The sequence below is a fragment of the Schistocerca gregaria genome, unplaced genomic scaffold (assembly GCF_023897955.1).
Source record: "Schistocerca gregaria isolate iqSchGreg1 unplaced genomic scaffold, iqSchGreg1.2 ptg000950l, whole genome shotgun sequence".
Classification (NCBI taxonomy): domain Eukaryota; kingdom Metazoa; phylum Arthropoda; class Insecta; order Orthoptera; family Acrididae; genus Schistocerca; species Schistocerca gregaria.
In genome coordinates this window covers 15001-22500 of record NW_026062303.1, presented here as the reverse complement: position 1 = coordinate 22500, position 7500 = coordinate 15001, and the positions used below count along the sequence as shown (strand labels likewise).

General features: G+C 51.7%; 2 non-coding genes across 2 annotated transcripts in view; both read right to left on the bottom strand.

The window, feature by feature from the left end:
• The window catches only part of LOC126325967 (5.8S ribosomal RNA), a 155-nt gene extending 19 nt beyond the window's left edge, over window positions 1-136 (bottom strand). Inside the window, exon 1 of the ribosomal RNA XR_007560438.1 lies at window positions 1-136. This exon is cut by the window's left edge and continues 19 nt beyond it. This is a non-coding gene — a ribosomal RNA (5.8S ribosomal RNA).
• Window positions 137-507: 371 nt separating this feature from the next.
• Window positions 508-2400, bottom strand: LOC126325958 (small subunit ribosomal RNA). Its single transcript, XR_007560429.1, has one exon. It is a non-coding gene; the product is annotated as a small subunit ribosomal RNA (ribosomal RNA).
• Between the last annotated feature and the right edge of the window lie 5100 nt (window positions 2401-7500).

Sequence of the window (7500 nt, the reverse complement as noted above, 5' to 3'; positions counted from 1 at the left end):
GCCCGGGAACGGAATCCATGGACCGCAATGTGCGTTCGAAACGTCGATGTTCATGTGTCCTGCAGTTCACATGTCGACGCGCAATTTGCTGCGTTCTTCATCGACCCACGAGCCGAGTGATCCACCGTCCTGGGTGATCTTTTCCTTTTCAGTCTCCCACTGTCTCTTTCAAGACAGTAGCATTTGCGGGACTGAGGCGTCTGACGGCCCCTGTTCCACTATTTTTTTTGTGTCCAACGGCCTCACAGCCGATGGGCGTCGTACGGCTCCACACCGGAGCGGACAGGCACTCGGGCGAACGTCATTCAAAACCGGCGCCAGGCGCCAGGTACCGCAGGCCAGCCGCTCCAGAGCTTCAGCGCTCGTACCACACAACAACAACAACAACAACACTTCCGCTAGTTTTGAGAGGCACGCGTGGTTCCGCACGCGGCGCACGGCCACTGCCGTACAGGTAGCGTGTTGCGCGACACGACACGCACATCGAAAGACATGCAGTCTAGTCGGTAATGATCCTTCCGCAGGTTCACCTACGGAAACCTTGTTACGACTTTTACTTCCTCTAAATGATCAAGTTTGGTCATCTTTCCGGTAGCATCGGCAACGACAGAGTCGATGCCGCGTACCAGTCCGAAGACCTCACTAAATCATTCAATCGGTAGTAGCGACGGGCGGTGTGTACAAAGGGCAGGGACGTAATCAACGCGAGCTTATGACTCGCGCTTACTGGGAATTCCTCGTTCATGGGGAACAATTGCAAGCCCCAATCCCTAGCACGAAGGAGGTTCAGCGGGTTACCCCGACCTTTCGGCCTAGGAAGACACGCTGATTCCTTCAGTGTAGCGCGCGTGCGGCCCAGAACATCTAAGGGCATCACAGACCTGTTATTGCTCAATCTCGTGCGGCTAGAAGCCGCCTGTCCCTCTAAGAAGAAAAGTAATCGCTGACAGCACGAAGGATGTCACGCGACTAGTTAGCAGGCTAGAGTCTCGTTCGTTATCGGAATTAACCAGACAAATCGCTCCACCAACTAAGAACGGCCATGCACCACCACCCACCGAATCAAGAAAGAGCTATCAATCTGTCAATCCTTCCGGTGTCCGGGCCTGGTGAGGTTTCCCGTGTTGAGTCAAATTAAGCCGCAGGCTCCACTCCTGGTGGTGCCCTTCCGTCAATTCCTTTAAGTTTCAGCTTTGCAACCATACTTCCCCCGGAACCCAAAAGCTTTGGTTTCCCGGAGGCTGCCCGCCGAGTCATCGGAGGAACTGCGGCGGATCGCTGGCTGGCATCGTTTATGGTTAGAACTAGGGCGGTATCTGATCGCCTTCGAACCTCTAACTTTCGTTCTTGATTAATGAAAACATACTTGGCAAATGCTTTCGCTTCTGTTCGTCTTGCGACGATCCAAGAATTTCACCTCTAACGTCGCAATACGAATGCCCCCGCCTGTCCCTATTAATCATTACCTCGGGTTCCGAAAACCAACAAAATAGAACCGAGGTCCTATTCCATTATTCCATGCACACAGTATTCAGGCGGGCTTGCCTGCTTTAAGCACTCTAATTTGTTCAAAGTAAACGTGCCGGCCCACCGAGACACTCAACAAAGAGCACCCTGGTAGGATTTAAACGGGGTCCGCCTCGGGACGCGAAAGCACCCCTTCGGCTCGCCCCACCGGCAGGACGTCCCACGATACATGCCAGTTAAACACCGACGGGCGGTGAACCAACAGCGTGGGACACAAATCCAACTACGAGCTTTTTAACCGCAACAACTTTAATATACGCTATTGGAGCTGGAATTACCGCGGCTGCTGGCACCAGACTTGCCCTCCAATAGATACTCGTTAAAGGATTTAAAGTGTACTCATTCCGATTACGGGGCCTCGGATGAGTCCCGTATCGTTATTTTTCGTCACTACCTCCCCGTGCCGGGAGTGGGTAATTTGCGCGCCTGCTGCCTTCCTTGGATGTGGTAGCCGTTTCTCAGGCTCCCTCTCCGGAATCGAACCCTGATTCCCCGTTACCCGTTACAACCATGGTAGGCGCAGAACCTACCATCGACAGTTGATAAGGCAGACATTTGAAAGATGCGTCGCCGGTACGAGGACCGTGCGATCAGCCCAAAGTTATTCAGAGTCACCAAGGCAAACGGACCAGACAAGCCAATCCGATTGGTTTTGATCTAATAAAAGCGTCCCTTCCATCTCTGGTCGGGACTCTGTTTGCATGTATTAGCTCTAGAATTACCACAGTTATCCAAGTAACGTGGGTACGATCTAAGGAACCATAACTGATTTAATGAGCCATTCGCGGTTTCACCTTAATGCGGCTTGTACTGAGACATGCATGGCTTAATCTTTGAGACAAGCATATGACTACTGGCAGGATCAACCAGGGAGCTGCGTCAACTAGAGCTGAGCAGCCGGCCGCCCGGGAGTGTGTCCCGGGGGCCCGCGCGAACACGCAAGCGTCCGCTCAATTATTCTGCAAACAGGAGGAGGCCGAGCTCCCCTGCACGATACACCTCGAAACCCTCTCAGGTCCCGGCGGCGCGCAGCGCCGTCCTAGGTACTTGGTCGGTTTCGAGAGAGGCGCAATCGCCCGGAGTTAGGCGAGTAGACGGTTTTAGTGAGAACACCCTTGCTCCCAACTGAGCTTGCCGCTGCCGACAGAGGCCCGGGAGCGTGCTGTCGTGGCATTGCCGGCGGGAGACAACACGCGCCACCTATGGTGACCGGCAGCTCCAACGCCAGCGCCACACAAGGGCAAAGCCCCACTTGGGTGCAGAAGCGAACTCTCCCAGCACAGCGCACGCGCCAACACGTCCGCACAACTGCGATACAAACCACCTGCGAGAACCGCTGGGGCGACCGAGCAGCAGACGGCGTCGCGGCGCCGAGTGCCAGGCGGCGGCGCATCCTCAACGCACACAGTCCTCAATCAGACCAGCACACTGCAGATGTCCACCGCGCTTCGCACCGGGCTCGGCTGAACCAACTTTGGCCGCCAGGCGCCGCGTGCAGGGTGCGCCGCAGCGTAGCTGCGCCGCCTGCCGGGCCCGTCGGCTGGCGCTCCTGCCACTCGGCGCCCCCCACCAGCCGCCTGTTGCGCGTGCGCCCACGCAGCGCGCGGCCAACACGCCGGGCGGCCCCCCTTCACCGGCCGGGAACAGTCCCACCAAGCCACCGCCGCGTATCGCTTCATACCCACATGGGCCTAGTCACGTGTGTGGATGTGGCGGGTACCGCTGAAACAACCGGTTAATAGCTGTACCGATCGTCGCCATCACAGATTCACCTCCAGCGTGAACAACCGCTCAACAACGGATTTCCAGTTCATTTGCGTATCTTGGGCAGTAAACGTAGATGTCCACCTACATTTGCGAATTCAACAATTCTTGCATGCCAGGATGTCATGTGTCACGACACGCTACATCAGACCACATACACACTGCGACATGTGCAGAAGAGAACACGTGGAAGGTGGCCCGCGCACGTATGCGATGTCCCTTCCGCGATCCACTGTCAACCGGCATCTGCGGCATGTCCCAGATATGGAACGCGGTCCACCAGGGTAGCACTTTGTGTGAGGCAATACGACAAAGTCGGAATACACGCGTCACTACATCAGACGGCTCACGCTGACCTGACCTGACCTGACTCACCGCACCACCACCCCCAGCGACCCAGGGTGACATACAATGCGTTCGTACGTTCCTCCCACACGCCTCTACGGCGTACCACAGTGCAACCTAGCTGTTATTGGGAGACGAGACAAGTAGCATCGAGCACATCATATGGAAATTGAGATTCGACACCGTTGGGCACAGCCAGCGTACGGTCACACGTATCACACTACTTCACTCTGTACGTAACGACCGATGATCGGTACAGCGTGTGGGTTACGCGTACGACATCAGCGGACAATGGACACAGACCATACCACGACGTACACTGAGGGCGTCGACATCTGAATGCAACTGAACAGCTGCGAGGCTCATTTAACACTCAAACGCCAGACCGACCAGCTTGAGAGGACAGAGACACAAAGAGGGGGACAGAGGGAGGGGGGGGGGGGCGATATAGTCCTATTGCAGTACAATTGACAGTGGATAGCGGGAATATGTGGAAAGTAAGCAACACTCGCAAGACATCTACATGAGGATAACAACGACACCAGAGATTCCGAGCAGTGAACTATGTTAGGCAAAGGGACAACGTGGGTTAGGTTAAGGGACAACGTGGGTTAGGTTAAGGGACAACGTGGGTTAGGTTAAGGGACAACGTGGGTTAGGTTAAGGGACAACGTGGGTTAGGTTAAGGGACAACGTGGGTTAGGTTAAGGGACAACGTGGGTTAGGTTAAGGGACAACGTGGGTTAGGTTAAGGGACAACGTGGGTTAGGTTAAGGGACAACGTGGGTTAGGTTAAGGGACAACGTGGGTTAGGTTAAGGGACAACGTGGGTTAGGTTAAGGGACAACGTGGGTTAGGTTAAGGGACAACGTGGGTTAGGTTAAGGGACAACGTGGGTTAGGTTAAGGGACAACGTGGGTTAGGTTAAGGGACAACGTGGGTTAGGTTAAGGGACAACGTGGGTTAGGTTAAGGGACAACGTGGGTTAGGTTAAGGGACAACGTGGGTTAGGTTAAGGGACAACGTGGGTTAGGTTAAGGGACAACGTGGGTTAGGTTAAGGGACAACGTGGGTTAGGTTAAGGGACAACGTGGGTTAGGTTAAGGGACAACGTGGGTTAGGTTAAGGGACAACGTGGGTTAGGTTAAGGGACAACGTGGGTTAGGTTAAGGGACAACGTGGGTTAGGTTAAGGGACAACGTGGGTTAGGTTAAGGGACAACGTGGGTTAGGTTAAGGGACAACGTGGGTTAGGTTAAGGGACAACGTGGGTTAGGTTAAGGGACAACGTGGGTTAGGTTAAGGGACAACGTGGGTTAGGTTAAGGGACAACGTGGGTTAGGTTAAGGGACAACGTGGGTTAGGTTAAGGGACAACGTGGGTTAGGTTAAGGGACAACGTGGGTTAGGTTAAGGGACAACGTGGGTTAGGTTAAGGGACAACGTGGGTTAGGTTAAGGGACAACGTGGGTTAGGTTAAGGGACAACGTGGGTTAGGTTAAGGGACAACGTGGGTTAGGTTAAGGGACAACGTGGGTTAGGTTAAGGGACAACGTGGGTTAGGTTAAGGGACAACGTGGGTTAGGTTAAGGGACAACGTGGGTTAGGTTAAGGGACAACGTGGGTTAGGTTAAGGGACAACTTGAGTTAGGTTAAGGGACAACTTGAGTTAGGTTAAGGGACAACTTGAGTTAGGTTAAGGGACAACTTGAGTTAGGTTAAGGGACAACTTGAGTTAGGTTAAGGGACAACTTGAGTTAGGTTAAGGGACAACTTGAGTTAGGTTAAGGGACAACTTGAGTTAGGTTAAGGGACAACTTGAGTTAGGTTAAGGGACAACTTGAGTTAGGTTAAGGGACAACTTGAGTTAGGTTAAGGGACAACTTGAGTTAGGTTAAGGGACAACTTGAGTTAGGTTAAGGGACAACTTGAGTTAGGTTAAGGGACAACTTGAGTTAGGTTAAGGGACAACTTGAGTTAGGTTAAGGGACAACTTGAGTTAGGTTAAGGGACAACTTGAGTTAGGTTAAGGGACAACTTGAGTTAGGTTAAGGGACAACTTGAGTTAGGTTAAGGGACAACTTGAGTTAGGTTAAGGGACAACTTGAGTTAGGTTAAGGGACAACTTGAGTTAGGTTAAGGGACAACTTGAGTTAGGTTAAGGGACAACTTGAGTTAGGTTAAGGGACAACTTGAGTTAGGTTAAGGGACAACTTGAGTTAGGTTAAGGGATAATGTGGTACAACCACAGTTAGGTTAAGGGATAATGTGGTACAACCACAGTTAGGTTAAGGGATAATGTGGTACAACCACAGTTAGGTTAAGGGATAATGTGGTACAACCACAGTTAGGTTAAGGGATAATGTGGTACAACCACAGTTAGGTTAAGGGATAATGTGGTACAACCACAGTTAGGTTAAGGGATAATGTGGTACAACCACAGTTAGGTTAAGGGATAATGTGGTACAACCACAGTTAGGTTAAGGGATAATGTGGTACAACCACAGTTAGGTTAAGGGATAATGTGGTACAACCACAGTTAGGTTAAGGGATAATGTGGTACAACCACAGTTAGGTTAAGGGATAATGTGGTACAACCACAGTTAGGTTAAGGGATAATGTGGTACAACCACAGTTAGGTTAAGGGATAATGTGGTACAACCACAGTTAGGTTAAGGGATAATGTGGTACAACCACAGTTAGGTTAAGGGATAATGTGGTACAACCACAGTTAGGTTAAGCGATAATGTGGTACAACCACAGTTAGGTTAAGCGATAATGTGGTACAACCACAGTTAGGTTAAGCGATAATGTGGTACAACCACAGTTAGGTTAAGCGATAATGTGGTACAACCACAGTTAGGTTAAGCGATAATGTGGTACAACCACAGTTAGGTTAAGCGATAATGTGGTACAACCACAGTTAGGTTAAGCGATAATGTGGTACAACCACAGTTAGGTTAAGCGATAATGTGGTACAACCACAGTTAGGTTAAGCGATAATGTGGTACAACCACAGTTAGGTTAAGCGATAATGTGGTACAGCCACAGTTAGGTTAAGCGATAATGTGGTACAGCCACAGTTAGGTTAAGCGATAAAGTTGGTTAAATTTGGTATTGTGTGGGAAGGGTGCAGAGAGAGAGGGGGGGGGGTGGATAGTGGTGGCAGTACGCGGATGCCTGAGTCACCGTCAGATACGTCACGTCGGTTCGATGCTTGTAGCAAGAGGCTGGCGGATGTGTGTCTCTCACTTCTGCAATTTTTCATGTGGTATAACACGAGGGCGGGGGATGATATTTGGTGCCCCTCTGTGTAGGATGTGTGTTGGTGGTGTTGATTTATCTGAGCAATGGTAGTTGTCGGAGGAGTGGGGTATTGTGCTTTTATAGGTGGACCTACTGCTCTGGTTATCATAGTGTCGACGGTGCAATGTGGCAGAGAGGATGCACTCGACATTGTCGCATTCCAGATGTTTACGTATTGTGTGTCTCCGTTGCAGGCCGAGAGTGGTGCATGTTCGAGTGTCTGGCTGACGTGCGATTCACGTTGTGTGCCCAGTCTTACAGCACGTATAGGGACATTCGCATAAATCATCTATATGTGGCCTTGCATCATTTACTAAGCAGTGCCGTGAGACGACCGAACTATTAGGAAAGTACTGATGTACCGCATAATGTTTACCTTCCACCACACGGCGAGTATCGACTCTGCCCAGCGTTGCCACCGCAGGCAGCGGTCACCGTCACCATTGTGCGGCGGAACGGAACATCTATATCCTCAGAGGGGCACTCTTTGCCGCCGGGCGTCAGGTCTCGCGGCCTGCCGGCCAGCGGCCACGACGAACTTACCGCATGTATAGGGACAG